Raw genomic sequence first — 20,981 nt, 5'->3', positions numbered from 1 at the left:
TATTTGATTTCATTAGAATGATTTCTTTCATGAGAAAGGAGGTTGTAGTGAGGAGGGTGTCAGTCTCTTCTCCCAAGTAACAAGTGATAGGATGAGATGAAACAACCTCAAGCTGCACCAGGGGAGGTTTAGATCAGATATTAGGAAAAATGTCCTCACAGAAAGGGTTGTCAGGCATTGGAATAGGCTGCTCAGAGAACTGGTGGAGTTACCATCCCTGGAGGTGTTTAAAAATATTTGTATATGATGTTCTTAGGGACATGGTTTAGAGGGGGACTTGGCAGTGTTGGGTTAATGGTTGAACTCAATGATCTTAAAGCTCTTTTCTAACCAAAAAGATTCTATGATTGATCCAAACTTTGTATGGAAAGAGTTGAGGGCTCTGTGCAGCTTTTAGTGTACAAGCGAGCATCTCAGGTCTGAGCTAGGTTTCAGTCAGAAGTTTCCCATCTTCCATTCCTATCCGTAACTTACCTATTAGCATATTCATTAAATGCATTGTGGTGGGCATGCTGACTGCAGTGTTCTCATGCTGGCCATGAAATCATGAAGCTGCACTTTATCTGAGTTTGGATTAGATTATAAATTAAAACCTCAGGCCACTCTCTTTGAAAAATTAATGGACTTTCAAATATCTCTGGGGTGAACCTGTGTTAATTTACTATTATTTTGTGTTGCAAGTGTGTAAAAGATACCATTATTCAATAGTTTATGTGCAGAAAAAGAACCCTTTCTTTGTCTAATAAAATTGCAGCCTGAATTATATACACTGACATCCCGCTGATCTCCCCAATAGCAGATCAGTGAGTGGAAGGTAATTGCTGATGGATCGGGTACGAAAACAGTATTCACAAATCACAGAAAACCACAGCTGTCAAGCTTCAGGCAACTCTGCCATGCTGCATGATTTCACCTTCTAAGATCAGAGCACAATATCTTTTATTGATACTTGCATTCTATTTGTTAATTCTTTTGGTACCATTAAGGGTTTCTGATGGTTTTGATTCTGAGAGCAAACACTGGAGAAGAAACTAGAAAATGGAGCAGAATAGTCAAATGTTCCTACACCTCATGAATCCCTTAGCTTTGGGTTAGCATGAAGGGCATGGAGTCATGCTAGTGACAGCTCTCCTCTGAGAGCATTGGCAAGTAGGATTATATCTTTCCTCTATTTCTCCAGCTCTTAAACATGCAAGAAGATAGATTTTATGCTCTCTTAGAGCTGGAATAACTTTTTTTCCTGGGGATATAAAACAGAGTGCAGCGCAGGAGTAAACCTACACCTGCTGTCCATCAGCATTTCACTGCTGGCTCCAGGAGTTCTGTGCCAACAAGGATGTGGCTCTCTGAGATGTTGTCCCATCTGGGGGTCACCATGTCATGCTGACACAGGCTTTATGCTTGGCCTTGCCCTTTGAGATGAAGTGGTCAGCAGGTCTGCAGGAGATGCCATAGCTCATGGTCTGGCAAAGTTAGCTTATGTGTTTGATGAGATGATTCATTTGTCGGTATCGTTGTCTCTGGAGTGCCAATAAGTGAGCTTGACCAAATGTAGTTACTTGCTGAAGAAATATAAACTAATTCAATTTTTAAATAGAACAGAACAATTTGAAATCATGCTCATTTACTGTGTAAACACTGACCACAATTAACTAAGCATTCTTCACTTTGGGGAAATACAAAGTTATGGAGAGATGGGGAGATATTTTGCTCAGTTTGATGGTTCCAGGCAAGCATCATGGTAAGTAACTTTCATTTTTACAGTGATACTGAATTAGTGCCCTTTAGAGAACCGCTGGAGAAATTCAAATTAGAAAATAATCAAGAGCCTTGGTAATGTGTACATATGGTAATATATAATGTGTTACACAATTAAGTCAATGTTAGTTCAAGGAAAATCTTTGAAAATAATTCACTGCTAATGCAGCACCAGATTGTGGTAGTACATAGCCCCTAATTCAGTCCTAGACCTTCATGGCACAATATTAATTTGAACTCACACAACTTTGTTCTTGATATGAATGGGGAAAACATTTTTTTTTCACACACAAAAATGCTAAATATTTTGTATATTTTCTTAGCCTGAAGCCATTATAAAGCCTCCAGCACTCAGGTGAATATTGAAATGAGAGCTGAACACAACCTTGGTAGCATGCAGAGAGAAACCCATGTTGGCCAGGAGCAGCCACCATGGGTTCAGGTTCTTTAATGTCTCTCTGGGTGGAGCAAGGTGACAGAAGAAGATCAGGAGTGGACCATGCAGTGTCTCAGGTTTGTATCTCCCTTCTGACTGCCCACTGCAGATAGACAGTCTGAGAATAAAAAACACGTTTTGAGGCAGAAAGAACAGTTTTCAAGCAAGGATGAGAGCAGATTCTCTGAGCAGGATGGTGCACTACAGAAGTCATCTTCCCCTTGGGCCAAAGGCAAATATTCAATCATATCGTAAAACTTTTCCAGACTGATTTGAAAACTAAGTTTAATTCCAGAACTGTGCTCTTTTTCTCTCTTTCAGCTGCAGAGGTTTTGTGATTTGTACTAACCTTGAAGATACAAACAAAATATGTGCTAATGATATTCCTATCGCCCAGCTGGTGTTGGCAACTCTTTTACTGCTCTGCAGGACAAGTGCAAGTACAAATGGAAGTACCAGAACCTTGTTGAGAGCAGTGTCCCATATTTCAGTCTAACCATTCAAACTACAAGACATGTAATAAAACTGTTTCTCTACTGAATGAATAATTGAGCTGCTTCTGTGGGGAGGCCTCCAAAGAGCCATGCAGCAGAATGTTTTTTAAGGCACTTATGAAAGCTATCTCACCTGGAAACCATCCCACACACAGAGCCCATGTTGCTCTTCCTCTCAGCTTGGTTTAATTGCTCGTTCCATGTCTGTACCTAATCTGAATGGTGAAGAAATACAGCAGGCTACATGAAATGCTGTAATTATTTTTAAGGTAGAGCAGGACTTACAAAATCATGAAACTACATGAATGTCATTGGGGAGGTTTTTATTTGTTTGAGAATTCCTTTCATATATCAAAATTCCTCCCAAGGATATCAAAAAGATTTAAGAACACTTTAATGCTTAGTTCGTGAAGTAATTATGTAGCACATAAAATTTTCACTGCTATATCCTCCACCATACAGCAGGTGCTGTGGCCCCTTGCAGAGGATCCACTGCTGGGACACCCTGCCCAGAAACATCCTCCTAACCAGGCAAACCCCCACTGGCCACCTGCTCCCAGCCATAGAGCCAGACCGTATTAGGGAATAATTTTTACCTTCTGAAAAACATTTTGAGATGATAAAAATTCCCTCTTTCTCCTTGGGATGTAATTGAGGACAACGCCACCAACACCAAAACCAACCACTAATAATTACAACAATAATAATGTTGACAGTATTTGTGACACATCAGCATTTCTCAGTGTAAGATGTTTTGCCAGAAAAATCCAATCAACTGGATGCCTAGCACCAGTATCACGATGGTGGTTGAATGTCTTAGTGGTACATTAGGCAGCTTGTATAACATGTAGTCTTCTATTCCTGTTTCAGCACGTGAGCTGGGAGTAAGATATGATTTACCTGTCTCTGAATATTATTTATGCCAAAGTTAGAGACAGAGGAGACAGGTAAGTCCCTTAGAAAGCTTCCAAAGATTTCCTTTCCTGAACTACAGACACCTAGGTAGACAGGGATCTTTCACTGTATCCTTGGAGGACATCTGTTTGCTTCCAAGGACTACATGGGAAACTGAAGCAATGAAGTCAGGGGTAAAAATTCCACTATTTTTCTGAAATGCACATATAAGTGCTACCTGCTACATGCAGTGTTGCTCTTCCATTCCAGCAGCATATACATATGTTTTGCTAGATGAAATGTTCTGTATCCGGAATGAAGACAAGGAATTTAGCAGTGACTTGCGGCTCTTGTGGGAATCCAGCTCAAAGCATTGATCTGATTCTTGGAAAATAATTTGCCTCTTGCTCATTTGATTTGAAGCCATGTGGCTACCTTGTGCTGAGAAGCAGATTTTTCAACCATGTTCTTTGTCTTAAAGCTCTAGGTTATCTTTGATTTATTCTGGGCCCAAAGTACTTCGTTACAGAATACAGGAATGGAGACCTTGATTCTTCTACTTGCGAAGCTGGCAGTCACATTGAAAAGGACATTCTTGTGAAGAAGATACACCTAGAGTACAAGTCAACTGTTTTTTGAAGAGTTTGCATGTTTCTATTTAGTATGCAATTTTCATACCTGAGCTGTCCAAACTATTTAGATTACAAGTTTGTCATCTGTGGCGCACCATGCACTCCGCTGTGTTATAAATTCATTATTATAATACTTAACTCATGCAAAAAGGGAAATGAAGTCAAAATACAGTTTTATTATTCATGTTACATGCCATTACTTTGTATTACTTTGTCTTTGGGGCTTTTAAAAGTGATTTTTTTTATGGTTGTTTCGGAGGCAAAAAAACCCCATGAACAAGATAAAGCTGAAATAAACAAATCTTGGAGATGGAATAAATACCCCCTACTAAGATTCAGCTGTTTTTTGCTTCAGGAAGATACTGTCTTATCCACATCCCTACCTTTCCGATGAGCATACTAATGTGTTTTTCACATAATTTGTGCAGAGGCCACCTCCAGAATAGAGAGCTTTGAAAGGAGTGTTACTCTCTTGTAAAGGAACTGCTGATTTGTTGGAACTGCGCATCGTACATCAGGACCGTACCTTCTGGGACTGATGTTAACTCACAGCAGGATGGAGGGATGCCTGAGTTATTGTCATGCCTGTGGTTATTTGAAAATACAATAACTATCCATCATGGAAATATGAACCACTTCTGAACTAAAAAGGAAACCAAACAGTCCTGGAACAACATATGAATCGAATATACTCTTCCTCATACTCTGCTGCCATTTGATTTAGATGAGGTGTTTCCCTCCTTTCTTTGTGGCCCACTGGATAGTATATAATTTTTCCGCAGCAAAATTCCTCTTGAGCTTTTTCTTCAGTTTGATCCAAAGTTCAAGGGATTCAGTAGAGCTTCAATAGCCCAGTACCAAGTTCTAGGGTCTTTATCTGTCCTTTATGCATTTTCTGGTTTAGAGTTCTAGACAACTTTCTGCTATTTTTAAAAATTCTGACTCACCAACAGAACATTTTGTTACATGCTAGCCTTTTTCCATTTCAATAATTGAAGTTACTAGGCTGTAGAATTTTAGGACAATACATTAATGCTGTACAAACTGCCAAATTTATTTTCTTGATGGTGAGACACTATTTAACAGCCTTAGACAGAATGTAATTGGCATTTCCTCCTATTCATTCTATTATTGCTCTACTTGCAGTGCAAGGTGGAGGCTTTCATTATGTCGTATTACACAGAGAAATATTGAGGGTATTCATGTATCTACCACAGCTGCTAAACTGCAGGATTAGAGAACCGATCAGGTTCACTCCAGTGACCTTACAAAAGATATCTGTGTTGCTACAGGTAAGGTTTGAGTTCAGTGACAGCTATAGGAAACAAATGGGGGTGAAGGAAATGCAGCATATGAAGAGAGAGGAGAAAGTTGGAAAATAAATTTATAATACTCTATTTATTTTTAAAATGTCAGGTTTTGGTTAACAAATTGCCCATGAACAGATCATGATTTTTCTTGATTAATGTGGTGATTTCAGTAAGCAATTTATCATCCAAAGCTTATTAATTAAGTTTATTTGAATAGAAATTTGGACAAGTTTGGCCACATGGTCAGCAGCTCCTGGACTGGATAAGGATGTCAATGACTGCAAACTGACCAAAAGGATACTCTCTACTTCATGACATCATGCTCAGCAATAAAAGCTAAGAGAAAGGAGGAGGAAGAGGGGGCATTTGTCATTAAGGTATTTGTCTTCCAAAGCAACCACTACATGTACTGAAACCTGCTTCCCAGGAAGTGGCTGGATATCACCTACTGATGGGACATAGAGAATAAATCTTTTTGTTTTCCTTTGCTTCCACATATGGCTTTTGTTTTTCTTTATCAAAGTGTTTTTATCTTGACCCATGATTTTTTTCATTTTATTTTCCCCCTTGTCCTACTGAGGACAGGGAGTGCAAGAGTGGCTTGGTGGGCACTTTGCAGCCTGGTGAGGTCAATCCAGAACAGGAACATATTAAAAATACTTTACAAAGCACAAAATTATGTCAACGACAGATTTCTGTTCTTGTGGAACTTCAGGTGAATGTATAAAATGTGCTTTTGATTTCCATATTTTCTCTAGTTTATGTATTGCTTTATTACTAAATACACCTGGTTAGCAACACTCATGCTTAATCACCCTGTCTTCTCAGACTTGTAAACTCTCTGGTCAACACTACATTTTTCATCTCAAAGTAACACTGTGACATGATCTGACATCTGTTATTTACTTCAGCATTATTTCTTTTTTAGTTTGTGGAGAAAAGGCTGCAGATTCCTGACCATAAATTTTCCTTCTTTTCTAAGGTGTACAGTGGAAAACAGACCATAAGGAAGACCCAGAATATAAAAAGAATCAGAATATATTGTGTCAAATGAAAAATTGTGCAGAGGAGGATATGCTACAGAGAATCTCCTTCTATTCAAGCACATACAAAGTTTCAATAGATTTCAGTGCCAGGAACTGAAATATTCAGTTTTCAGAACGGAACAACTTAATTCTGCATTGCAAAAGATTACAGCACATATTTGAAACAGAAAAGGGATTCCATTAAGTGCACAGGAATGCAGTTCTGCAGTCGGTATAAGATGATTAGAGATTTTCCAGAAGTTCATTTAGGATTTTTGGTTGGTTGGCTTACTCTTTTGGAATAAACAGTGAGGTAATTTACATCCCACTGCATTTGGGTTTTAACCATCCAGACTTGTATAAATGCATCTGATTTTCTGCAGCCTGTACTGTGGTTCTATTTATAAGGGACTATCAGTTTAATTTCCAGCAGCAGCATACTTTGCAGGTAGATCCTCCAGTGAGCCCTCATGCTGAGTATTGTGCTTCTCAATGTGAATAATGATACCAGGATTTGGCCTGTACCATTATAGAAATAAGTGATTTTGCTGACTCTGTAGCAGGTTAATAATTCAATTACACAAGAGAAAAGTAGACCTGTAACTGCAGAAAGATGCTCCACAAATTCTACATTAAAAAAAACCCTAATAACTCAACAAACAGCAAATACCCAAACAAAACACTAAAACCCCAGATATCAGTATAAGGAACACCTCCCTCTTAATCAGCATATTGTGCAGGATCCTCTCCTCCAGCACTGACATAAAAACAATAAAGATTTCCTGTCTTGTTAATAGTTCTTCCTTTAGGAGATTGAAAAGAAAATTACCCAAAGAAGAACAAGCCTCATGGCAAGTTCCTTTCAGGCTTATGGACTGCAGAGACTGAAGTGGTTTTTCCACCATCAAATATTTTCTTGAGTATTTACATAAATGTTTGTCAGCTGAGCATTGTACACCATCTTTTACAGGCAAACAGTCTATCACCAATGCCACCAGCAATAAAGCCATATGCTGCCAGAACACAGATGCTCAGGGCCCCTTGGCTTTTTCTACTGCATTCATCTCCTGTATCTTTCTTTTTATTTACCTATCTCCTCAGCACTTTTAGTTGGACCGGTATAATACATCTGTTTATTACCACCCCTACTCTGTATGTCTGAAACTATATACAAAGATATGTGTTCTCATAAGAGAAGAATAAATGTATTAGACTAAAGTGATTTACTAGTCACAAGCCTTATCTCCCAAGTTGTCTGGAAAAAACACAAACGGCTTTACCTAAGCTCACAGACAATGATACTCATAGGTTTATTCTGCAACCGACTGACAAAGCACCATAGTATGAAGGCTGGAGTATGGGCAGGGCTTTGTGTAATACTGGATATTTATGACACCTTTGGAACCGATTCCTTTATTGTACTAATCAACACATGGCTATTGCCAAGACTGGTTGGAGATGTATTTTAAAAGCCTTGTGCTTACATTGCGGAGGCTCACAGTCCTCTTGGGGCATCATAGAGAAGCCGCCTTTGCTAGCCAGTGCCTTCACTATTTCCTTACACAAAGAGCATCATAAGATGACCTCTTCTGAGGAAAAAGGACTATATCCACACTACATCCCATAAAGTACCAAGTCGTGGACACTAATGTGTGGAGTAAAGGCATTACCATTTTATTCCAAGGAGTATATTTTCACTCTGAGGGCTACAAAGGTATTTATGAATTGACATTTTCACAGGTTTTGTTTTTAAAGAAACACTAAAATGTTCCTTGGTAAGAGTGGGATAAATTAGTGGCAAAGCAAAATAATTTGTTTTCGTGTCACAGGGTACACAGCAAAAGCAGCACATAGTCTTGCCGCTAAGGCAAAAAATCCAGAATTGTAAAAATAATGGATAAAATGAGAAGTTTTCAGAGGAAACTGTTGGAAGAAATTGAAGCGTTTGTGCTTTTGCAGAAGCTGATCTGATCTTGAGAGAAGGATGAAAACAGAGGAAAGTATTTTCACGTAGTCAGGAATGAAGAAAATGAGGGACCAATTCCCCGCTCCATGGACTCCAGACCTCCCACACCGACTTGTTTGTGTTATTCAGCCCCTTGGTACATCCATACCCCATAATATCAATTTAATATGGTACTGTGAAATAAATGACAGATTTAGAAGGTGCTGAGACACTTAGGTAACAGGGACCACAGAAGCATCTATCTTACATAAGAGAGAAATACAACTTGTCCTTGCTAGGATTTTGCTTCTGTGTGGGCGTGTACGAACAGCAAAACATATATATTTAAAAAAAACGTACCTCCATGCTGACTCCTTTGAGCTGTTTGCTAGTGTGCCAAGCTTATTGCCCTACCTAACTGTGGGCTGTATACATCACCATTGCTAAAAGCTGAGAATTTGCTTTATTCACCAAATCCTACTGCTTATGGTGTCTTCCTCACTCCAGACCTGGATATCAGTTTAGAAAGTGACCAGCTTCTTGCCTCCCTGAAACCTGATTTCAATAAGGAAATATTTCCCCAAGTGGGTCCATCACAAACACACCGGAGCTCTGGGGGTTGCAGGACTGCCCTAGGCACCCTGGGCATGACTCCAGAGACAGCAGCAGGAAAAAAAAAAAAACATTACAGGTAGACTTTAAAATATTCATTTCTTACTTCCAGTGACAGGAAGGCAGCTGATAACCTGATAGCCACCAAGAGATGTCAACAGGAAGTCCTGCACATGTTCACGGTCAGCAGCAGGAACCCAGGATGAAGGTCCACCACTCACCTGTACTTAAAGAAAGACGCTCTCTCAAAATACTTTGCCACAGACCTGAGCAAACTGCCAAAGGACCTAGAGTTTAAACTTTGCTTGTGCTCTCAGATTTCTCTATGGACCTGCTGAGCACGTTTGTTTTATGAATTTTCCTGCTCATCAGTCAGATGCAAGTTCCTCTGTCTGTGCTGCCAAGAGGTACACACATATTATTTCTGCTTAAAAGACGCAGACCATACCTGACCTTCAGGTGCCTAATTTTGTTTATGTATAGTAGGAAAAGCCTCCACAGTGACCACTGCAGTCTTCTCCAGGGCAGGTAAAGTAGGAGTAACAAAACTGCCATTTAGCTGCCTACATCTTGTACCTAATCTAGTCCAATTTACAATATAGTTCTTTACGTGTCCATTAGTCAACTACCTCCCACCAAGTGTAATCAAATTACTTTCCTTTTCCCTATTTGATTTCCTCGGTAAAAATGCACACGCTTCTTCCTGTCAAATGCTAAAAAGGGCTTATTAGGATCAGTCATAAAAAATCTATATACTACCTACAAATAATTGAAATCCTATTTTCGGCTTTCTAGATGCATAAATCACTTCTCTCCTCAGCAATCCAAATCACAGCCATTAAAATCTTTGATCCTGAAGGACAAAAAAGGAGAAAGCACACTTTCTTATCTCTTGCCTTGGTCCAGTGGGAAATATGAGAAGATGACACCAGCGGTCTTTACAGCCTCAGATAGAGAGGCATAAAGCACTCTGACCCACATAAAGTGTGGGAATTAAATTGAAATTGTTGGAGAACAGCCATTCTCTCATGTCAAATGCTTTCTCAGCACCTAACAATCATGTAGCCATAACCTGAGGAGCCTTTGCAAAAAATCACGTGCAGAAGTTATCAAGTAAGATTTTTTCTTAAGCATCCTACCTAAGCTGGAAGTATTATCAGATTTTTTTAAATATATCTGTAGCTGCAGGTAAGGGACTAAAAACCTGAACTCTTGCTGGACCATAGTTCCTGCAAGGTAATGGAACCTGCATCTTATTACACTGGAAAAATATGGTTTTGCTCATTTTTTCCAGGAAGTGAAGTGAGAATGAGTTAAAGACCCCGAGTTTGAGTGCAATGTCTGTTTACAAAGTCAGTATGTCCCTGCTTCCCAATTAATATACATTTATTCATTAACTTATTTGTTTATTTATTGCAAGGGTAACTTTCTAGATGCTCTAGTAAGATGCTGCAGCAAATATTGTTTTACTCTCTACCTAGGCTAATACAAAAAAGAAATACTTGAAAGTAAATGCAATGAATTATTTATTGTAGAAAAGATAGTCTAACCCAATTTAACAAAGGAAGAGAAAAAATATTTACTTATGCTAATTTGATGTCTGAAGCTGAGCTCAACATCACTGAGTTTCTACAATAGCCCAAGCAATGATTTTTGTATTTCTGTAAACTTTTCACTGACAGTCCCCGATTCCTCTTCTTTCCATAGTGATCTCTCAGAAAGATTTGTCAGAGCTGGATTAGACCCCAAGAGCAGGGAGGCAGCTCCAGTAATGCCTGAAGGACAATTAGTCACCATAGACACAAACTGCCAGCACAATTTGGGCCGAAGACCTTCATTATCCAGAGCAGAATTTATGAACTAAGACGATCTCTTTGTGGACTGGGAAAGATGTGAAACCTCTGGCTAGCCTGTTGTTCAAAAGTTTTTAATATTGTTAATGAAGCTTTTTCAAGACACTTTTCTAGATAGAGGAGAGAAGTGTACATTTCTGGTCCTGGCTAAACTATTTGGTATAATTAAATTACCTGAAATATTAGGACCATTCTTCCCTTTTCAGCAATCTTATATAAACATATTGCAATCTCTGTGCATAAATTTCTTTTGCATAAGCTCAACATATTTCCACCTACAAATTTTTCTAAAATTATTTATCTGAAAACCTGTATTTTACCTGGCTATAGCTCAGTCAAGTTACGATGATTTGGTTTCTTAACTGGCACTTTTGTATCCAACTCTCTTTAGAGCACTTCTACATATATTTCCTGAAAATTCTAAATATTTCTATGCATACTGGCACCTCAAGCTGGCCTAAATTCTGGTGTGGATCTGTCTAAACCATCTCCCATGGTGACAATGGAAAAGAGGAGCTTGGAAGGTCTGCTTTTACCCAAATAAAGGCACCCACCAGTGTGATGCTGCCTCGACCTGTGTGCCTAGGGCATGAGATGCTCTGCATTGGGGGAAAGGAGAAACCTGCCACAGCAAGACCCCTGCTTTTACCTGAAAGGTCTGGAAAGCAGTTTTTACCTGTCTTCCACCAGACTGGAGGAATTCCACGTGGCTTGCATAGTTTCTGATGAGTATTCAAGCTTTTGGGTATTTAAGTTAGAGCAGTAACTCATCTTTTCCTGCTTGCCATAGTAAATCAAAGTTAAAAGAGATGTATAAAATGCTGCTATGGAAAAAATTATGATCTTAACAAATGTATAAATAATATTTACTAAAGTACCCTAAATACTTCTGATGGACCCTTAGGCTTTGGAGAGTAGTCAATTAGTGAACAGTGACCTGTCAATCTGCACTACGGGACTGGCTGAAACCGCCCTTCCTCAGGGACACCGCTGGACATGTCTTTAAAAATTAAATTAAAATCAGATCTGTTTTGCCTGTCACATGAGAGGTCTTATCAGACTCCCTGGCTACATCAATGGAATGCAAATCTTTGTCTTTGGTGCTGTTGAACGTCACCTGAAAAAGCTTCAATAGGGAAATGTGCAAAGACATTGCTTTATGCTCTCAGATTGCTTCAAATAAGTATAAAGAGGGTGATAACACACTGTAACAGCAATCAAACTTCTCCTTGCTACTGTAAGTGTATTTGCTTTCAATTCTGGGTTAACTTTTCCACCAGATAATTTCATGTGGGGAGCTCTTGAACGCTGACTTCTTCCTCCGGATTTGCAGAGCAGTCAGAGGCACTTCACTGCCTTCCCCTCTGTGCTCAGGGGTTTCCAATTTGTCCAGTTCCTCCACAAGGAACAGCAAAAGCTGCCTATGCCTTCATTTTGGGGGGTTTACTTATTTAGGAACAAATGTTGAGCATATGTTCACAGCAAGCAACACTTTATTTTGCGAACAGGTTCTGCTCAGACCGGTGGGTCTGTTCTCAATCTGCGATGCCATACGATGATGGAAAAAGGATAAGAATTAACCTCCCTCTGCTGTAGCCATCCACCTATGCATATTTACACTGCATCTCATTTCTAACTAAAAAGAATAATTGTAGGTACAGCTTTGGAAAAGATTTTGTAGTCTATTTTCAATTTTTTTTTTTTTTTTAAAGTTTCAGTCAACATGACAAGAATATTTGTTTAAGCTTTTGGCAGACTTAAAAATAATAATTAAGCTTTCTTTCTGGGTTGAAAAAAATGTTCTATTTAAATCCAAAATCAAATATCCTTTCTGACTTGAAAGCTTGCTTGAATGTCTTTACAAACACAATGAAAATACATTTATAAAGTAAATATTGAAGCTAACAATTAAAAAGTCATGTTGGATTTATTGCAAAAAGTATGGACAGGCCTGGAGCTTTACTCTTTTGTTGTTTTTTGTTTTGTTTTGTTTTTGTTTTTTTTTTTTTGTTCAGTTCCCTTTCACTGAATTTATCTGGCAAAATTTAATAGTTTAATAAAAATCTTAAGATTTTGAAATAGTCTGTGAGATTTTTTAAATGGTACATAAGAAAGGTTATATTGATACTCCTCAGGGTACTACTATTAATACTACTCAGGATAAGGAAGTTAAAACAAAGGACTGATTTCTGAGAATATTCTTAAAAATATAAAATGCTAGATAAAGCCTTGCAATCACAGAAGACCTATGTGGGGTCCATCATCAGCTGTATCCCAAGTTTCTGGCAGAAAGAGGGGCCGATTTTCTTGTTCTACTCCTTGCCAGGCTCTTGGAGCCAGAAAGCATAAACCCCCCTGATCTCCTCCTGGGTCCTTACATGGTGTCAGGAGTGAGTAAAGCTCTGGCAGAAAACGAAGACACCTGGATCCTTCAGCCAGGAGCTGAACGTGGCCCAGGACTGGATGGGAAGATTATAGCTCTTGTGATTTTCATTGAAAGTGAGTAGTTCTGAAGAGATGTTGAAGACAGAGAAATCCCCTTTGTTACAGGTGGCAGGTTTAGAGGTGTTAGAAATAAGCAGTACATTACAGTGGGATTACAAAGAAAAGTGCATACTGCAAGACAAAGTCATTCTGAAATTTAAAGAAAAAAAACCCCAAACCTGTACCTCTTCCAGGAGCTTGGAAAAGCCACTTTTCTTGACAAGAAAATATGTGACAACTGTGAGCACTGATCATGTTGATGCAGAGCTACATAATACAGCTAAGTCATGTGAATTTGAACAGTTAACAGCTGGACTAATTAGAGAGCACAGTATTATTGGTATAACTGATAACCAGGACTAAGCAAGGTTATTTTGCAAGTAATAGATTTGACTTTGCAAAGAACAGTGGATATTTGCAGAGCTAATGAAAACTGTGCTTCCCAAATTAAAGTGCGAGCAAGCAGGGAAAGAACTGGAGTGCACCTAATTAAAAATGCATTCCAAGGCAGGAAGACAGAATACAAGGGTCAGCAAATGTCAGGGACCAGATTTGTTTGCAATAAATATGGCAGGAGGCATTGCGTGACTTGGAGGTGCTCAGCCCGAGGGGTGCAGTGGTCCCTGTGCCGCCCCAGGACGCTTTTTGCACCGTTGCTGATGCTGCCGCTTCTCTCCCAGTGAACAGCCCTTCAGGCTTCAGGGCTGGCAGCCCAGCATCTTTTACTGAAACCAAACACATTACTAGTGTCTCCAAGAGGTTATTGTACAGCTTACAAAGTTAATACTTAAAGAGTTTCCATTTTTGCATGCAAATAAGCTTTGATTTAAACTCATTAGCATTTCCCTTTCTGAGCTCTAGGTTGAGTTATTCTTAGACTCCTTTCTCTTGGAGGAATTATGACTTATTTATCTGACAGAATGACTACTATCTCCCATCTCCTTTTCATAATCTAACATAACCTTCACAATTCTCAGCAGCTTTGTTTGACAGATACCTACAGAAAGAAATATGTCATGGGCACAGCTGTGTGGCATCTGCCTCTCCTAGACAGGAGTTTGCTTAAACCTTTCCCTTCGCTTTGTTACTCTGGGTTGGTACAAGAGAGCCTGGCTCTGGTGTCAGCTCTGGCAGAAATGTCAGAGGGTTTGACTGCTCCCAGCTGTGCATGGCTGGGGTACGGATGGAGGTTCTGGTCCCTCATGTCAGAGTTCAGAATAAATCTCTTCTTTAGCCTGCCTGAGTTTTATCCTTCATTATTTTGTTAGGAGAGGATCCCTCCTCATCTCTACAACAGGATATTTGCTGGCACTGCCAATGTGAACCATATATAAGAAGAATACATAGGATAAGGCATAGCATAAATTTTCATTACGGACTTACATTTCTGAAAAAAATGTGCTAAGTAATCCAACAGGTGCACGGAATAAAGGTTTGCTGACCATTTGCTGATATTTCCTCTTGGAAACAAGTTCTTCATGGTGATAGGAATTAGCAAGCCATTTGAAAGTGCAAGACTGCACACTTTGGACACAGAGAACGTGGGGGCACAGTATGAACTAATGAATGACAAAGAAAATGCTCTCCCTGTCTCAGATTGTACAAATAAGGGATCATTGACAAGTGACATAATGTAAGTGGATAAAAAGGATTTTCTTTTTTTTTTCACGCAGTGCATGATTAGTTAGCGAAATTAATTGTCATGAGTGCTTGATGCAAAAAATGTAGCTGGATTCTAAAAGCTGGTCATAGGCAGAGTTAACAAAAGTATTCAGCATGTAACGATATTATTTTATCTTTTTCTACTTCAATTAAAAATATGCATCTATTTAGAGCATATTTAGCTAGAAAGTTCAACAAAAGACATGAAGCCTCACACATCTGGGTTTAGAGCAACTGATTTAATGGTTATGAATGAAGATGGAGTCACCAGCATCCCAAATTAGTGTGTTGCAGACATCTGCTCCTTTCCAAAGCATATGGTGCCAGTTCCTTGTCAAAAAGAACATGTGGAAATAAAAGCCTATGGATTTGAAGCAATGGAATTCCTGTATCTAAACAGGAAAAAAGCTGGTGACATCCCCATAGCAAAATCATGCCCCATAATACATCACATTTGTCAGGTGTGGAAAATACTAGCACAAACTGCCTATTAATATCTTGACATCAGTACACTGGTTTCTGGTTTTAAAAGGTTTTCGTATTACAAGAAAATCTCAGGCCCATTATGTTTTGCCTGTCTTTATGTTAAAACCATAGGGGACAATTTATCATTTTAAGGGACTTGACCTAAGCTTGCTGGGGAAGTTGAGCTGAAGTCAAGGGCCTCCAGCCAAGTGCCACCTTCCCATCCACATCACCCTCACCGTCTTGCTCATTAGCTGAGTACATTAAATGTTTGCTGGGGGACTGACTAATAATGCTAATGTTGCTGTACTGAACTGGCTATAAAATCATTAAGCATATCTTGTTTTACTTAACCTAGAGTCATTTAAAATGTAAGGCTTCTGGAGAGTGTTAGTGAAACTAGAATTCCCTGATGTGATGGGGAGACTTTAATGCAAAATGAAGTCTTATAATATTAAGCATAATTTTTGTCATATCAGTAACTTAACAGATTAGTAAATGTTGTTTTTCTAAAATTATAAGACAGCTCTTGATATGAAATTGGATTATATCAGTTCATTTTCTCCATCAGCTTTCCAATGCTGCAAAAAGCAAGGACTTGTCATTAACATATGGAAATCACTCAAATTTCTCTCATAATTAGACTTAGCCTGCCTTTGCTATTGACACATAAATATTGACTTGTGTCTTCTTACAGAAACCCCTAGGTTTTTTAGATATATGCTGAATAAAAATTATGTAAGCTCAGTAAAGCTAAAAAAGGAAAACCTTTAAACAACTGTCTACTGTTCACAGTTCCTCTAATATTTGTCAGGGGCATTTTAAAATTGTTTAGAATATTATATTTTCAGCTAATGGAATTGGAAATGTTGAAGTCTTTGGGAATGTTCTTTTTTTTTTTTTTTGCTAAACTGTAATTAAATTTCACCAGGTTTTGATGTTTAATGACTTCAGCCCAATTTCTGCTGCTTTCCCTTAGCTATTCAAAGTCACCAGGCCATGAGTTTGTGGGCCACTGGAAAGGTGACTGTGGTTCAAAGAGTAAAAATAAGTGCTGAAGATTATGTACACACTCAAGGTCAAGTTCAAAATAGTATAAATCCATCTCTATATCGCTGTCTTAAAGTTACATTAAAGTCACAGCTGCTCCTCATAGTGAGAATGCTTTTCCATCCCCTAGTCTGAAAGTTTCTAGCATCACCCTTGGAAGGAGCTTTGACAGTACTTAGAGACTGATCCAGTGCCATAAAATCAGGATGAAGAGTTTTCCTTTCTCCCCACTACAGCACAGCTCATGAAATTCACCCCTTATTTACCAGGTAGATGTTACATGTCAAATCTGACCACCATACATGTTTTTTATTGCTTCCCTGCTATTAGGAATAGGAACATCATTACTGCAAAATAATCACAACGCAATTACAGTATATCTAGCAACATTGAATGCTATAAATTTATGTTTATGGAAACCTCTCAGAGCTATACTCCTAGAGTTTAAAATTGAGGCATTCATATATTGAGTAATTACTTAAAATTCAACCTGAAGGTCTCAGTTCACATTTAGCTAAGCAAACTTTTACAAGCAGCACACAGTAATAGTTTTAAATGTCACACCAATGTTTGATCATGGAAGACAATGCATAAAAATATTTTAAAATATTTCTAATTGGCAATGCAATTATTTAACTTATTGTCTGAACTTCACTGCCATATACTTTGTCGAAGACTTTGAATTCAGACTTTCTAAAATGTAAACAGCAAATCAGAAAGGCAATATCCTAAAGGCAACTCCTCTTACTGCTGAGCACTATCTTATGCTAGAACTAGATGGTGCAGATAATGAGGTGTGAAGAGCTGAGAACGCCTTATCAAGGGTGTTGCATATTTTGGGAAAGAGTTTAAACACAAACAGGACTTTGATTAAGCAGGTACACTTTGGAGCAGAGTAGCGCTCCACAAAACCTGTGGCCCGTTTCTTTGTGGAGTGCCAACACCTGAAAATTCCCACATCAGCCTCACCACAGGTCCCCTTTCCAAAAGGCACCAGGTCTTCATGTAACAACCTCTAAATCATGCTCTATTAAATATGTTCTTCGTTCTGCAGTAAATGCCAGGCAGTGCTTGCTCACACCATGAGGGCTATTTGCTCCATTTCAGACCCCACTGCACCCAGCCTCAGGTTGCTACAGCTTTGTCTGCTGAACCAAAGAACTTCACTGTCGTGAATTTTCTATGCGTTTAGGTAGCCATATGCCATCTGGATGAAGAGATAAATTAGGAAGCCAGGAAGTCTCACAGGTACTCTGATGAACCATATCTAGATATTTTTTTAGAGACGTATCCACAGAAAACAGCAGATGCCATATGTGTCCCTCTCTCCCTGCACTACAATGTAGGTGTCTTGCCATCAGTGGAGGGAATCAGTCCTTGAACTGAAAAGCATAATTAAGAGAAATAATCTTTCTTTGCTGGATCTTTCAATTATTCACTCTCTGCCCTGGCTTCACTCTTCCCTGGAGAGCTGCTTTTTACTGTTAACACTGCTTTGTTCAGATGACTCCATAAGCCACCTTCCAAAGTATCAAGGTATCACCTGTAGCTGTTCCCATTTGTACACCATGCAACAGTTCTTCTTTAGCACCAATACAGCACCCCACACTTATACTTCAGATACAAATTAGAAAGGAGAATTCAAATACCTAAAACTGTTTATAATCTCATTATATGGTCTGTTTGAAAGCTAGGGTTAAAAATTAATAATAGCTTGAACAGAAGAGAAATAATCTTTTTTCTGATGTTGTCAGTCTTAAGCAATATTAAGAACATAAGAACTGCTACAGCTCGTCAGGTTAAGGATATATTTAGAAAGCTTTTGCTCTGTGGCAGTGATGATTAGGAAAGAAATAACATGGCAGGTAAAAAATAATCCTTCCCCCTCTTGGAAATCATCACTAGCAAGTTTTATACATTCTGAACTGTCATAAGGAAAGCACCAAGACTATGACCCAGGAGACTCAAAGTTGATTCATGCTGCTACCACTTTTCCCTCTGTTCTCTCTGTACTCGTTTCTGTGTCTGTGCCTGTAGAAAGGTGGTAATGCCACTTCCTATATTCCACGTGTTTTTTCTGTTTCCAAACCCTATTCTCTGGATGTTGAAGGTGCACGTGAATGGAGAGCACCCCACCAGTTGCCCAAGGGTCACTGCAGGATACTGGTCTTATTACAACACAATATAATAATAGCAACAACAATAATAATACCTCTTAAAAGAAAAAAAAAAAAAAAAAAAAGAAGAAAAACAGAGATAAAATAATCAAAACTGTTTTTCTTTCCTTTTCATCACTGCTCCATTTCCCTCTTCTTGCCCCCTCTCACTCCTTTCCTCCCTGCCAGCCCCACAGAACATGAAATGGATTTTCCCACACAAGCCTTTGCCAGTGGATATTGTCACTGTGTAATGCGACAAGGTGTAATTCGATGTGTTGGCAGCTATTGTAAGACAGAGCTGAGAAAGTTAGTGAATTCCAGACTTAAGAAATCACATGGCTACAGCACATCATATGGTTAATAAAATGAAAAATTGAAGCATGGGTCCCATAAGTTTTCTCTCTTAAAACACAAACACCTTCAGTTTATGAATTAGTAACCCTATTTAATTTCATAGTGCATCAGGAATTGCTGTCTCCTGACCTGTTCTTCACAGTCCTGCTGTGCTTTCTTGTAACTTTTATTTTAATATTCTATTTCTTTTCATTGTATTTGAAGAAAAATTCTGCCCAGGAAAATGCTGTCTTCCTCCATATCTGACAGCAGTTGGCTTTGGAAGACACAGAAACATTAATAAAATTTAGAATTATTTACAGTTCATACACTGCTCACTTACAATATCTAAACCTTACTGTATATCCCCTGAGGCATGTAAACAGGGTGTGGGCATATGCAGTACTTCTCCTGAGTGTCCTGAACTGAATATCTAAACCACAGCTACACCTTGGGTGATTCTGCATGCATTAAACATATTGGGAATACAATCATCTGCCATCCAACATGTACAAAAATTTTGTGTAATAGTAAAGGGTTTACCGAGCATAGTAGCACTAATTCTGCTCCATCCTGTGCTTTCATTCCTGAGTAAGTGGCTGGATAGGTAATATCTCTAATCGTTCTAATAAGAGGGTCTATCAATACTTTCAAAATGACTAATAGTATTAAACTCTCAGATTATCTTTATAAATGGTTTCCACTTAACACATTATATAGCTGACTTTAATAAGTACTTGTTGAAGGCTTGTATAGTACAAACATGTTACTTAGACTGTGATAAAATGGTACTCCCAGGAATACTTGCAACAATGAGCAGTTTGGCTAATGACAGAAAACATACATTTGTGAATGCTTTATTTACACAGCTCTCTGACTTATGTTTTGCTTTGTTTCTGGTGTTGGGTAAAAGACTTCTTCCAAAAAAGGCAAACTCTGTGGGGAAAAATGTATTGAACCTTTCTTTTTTGGTCCATTATTGAAGTGCATTTTTTACTTTGAGTATTTTGGATACAAACCACATCCACAGTTCTTTCCTAAGCAAATGAGGCTTAATCTCTCTCTTCTGATCTCATTTGTGCTAAGGAGCATCTCAGCTGCTAACTCAAGCAGGGTGGTTAACATGTTCTGTGTGTCAGACTCCAGGCAAAGCTTTGGATTCACTTCCCTTCCTGACATTTTTCTTATCTCTAACAATTAGTTGTGCTGAAATCACCTTGTTTGTTTTATTATCATGGAAGGCAGACAGCTTTGCACTCGGAGCACTGCCTGCAATCCTGCTTTCTGCCCCCACACTGCAACATATTTCATTAACCCTTTGCTCATGCAGGTTTTGTATGTTCAGTAATTTCTGCTTTAACACTTTTTAATGTAAAGGCAGGGCTTTTTTTTTTTTTCCCTAGGATGTGATCAGGGACAGCAGCGACAGCCCAGGCAAACATAATTTGTATGCAACTCATTTGGCCTTTAAAGTTGGTGATTCTCTTAAGAATCCTTCAGAACTAGAGACTACATAGATGGAAGACATATCTGTTATTACTAAGGGCTATGTTATTCAATATTTCTTCAGATAACTGAGATTTCTAAAGGGGGATATAAGAAGAAACCCACCTAAAAATGGGAATAAAAATATAATGTTTTGATTAAGTTAGCAATAACAGTTTTGCTAACAAAGCTTGGTCATTTTTCATTTTGATTACATTTTTTACTCTGCCTTTCACACCTGCTTTTCATGATGATTTGTGGCTGTTGCCCTACCTGCACAAGCTCTGCTGCAGTGACGTGCATTTGGGATTTGCAGTGATTCATTTTTAAAGGAGTTATAAGAAAATGGTCCTTACATTTTTGGATTTAAAAGTGCCCTTGAAA

Source organism: Columba livia, chromosome 10, assembly GCF_036013475.1.
Source record: "Columba livia isolate bColLiv1 breed racing homer chromosome 10, bColLiv1.pat.W.v2, whole genome shotgun sequence".
Taxonomy (NCBI): Eukaryota; Metazoa; Chordata; class Aves; order Columbiformes; family Columbidae; genus Columba; species Columba livia.
The sequence above is the reverse complement of the archived record's forward strand: the minus strand, read 5'-3'. Positions refer to the sequence as shown.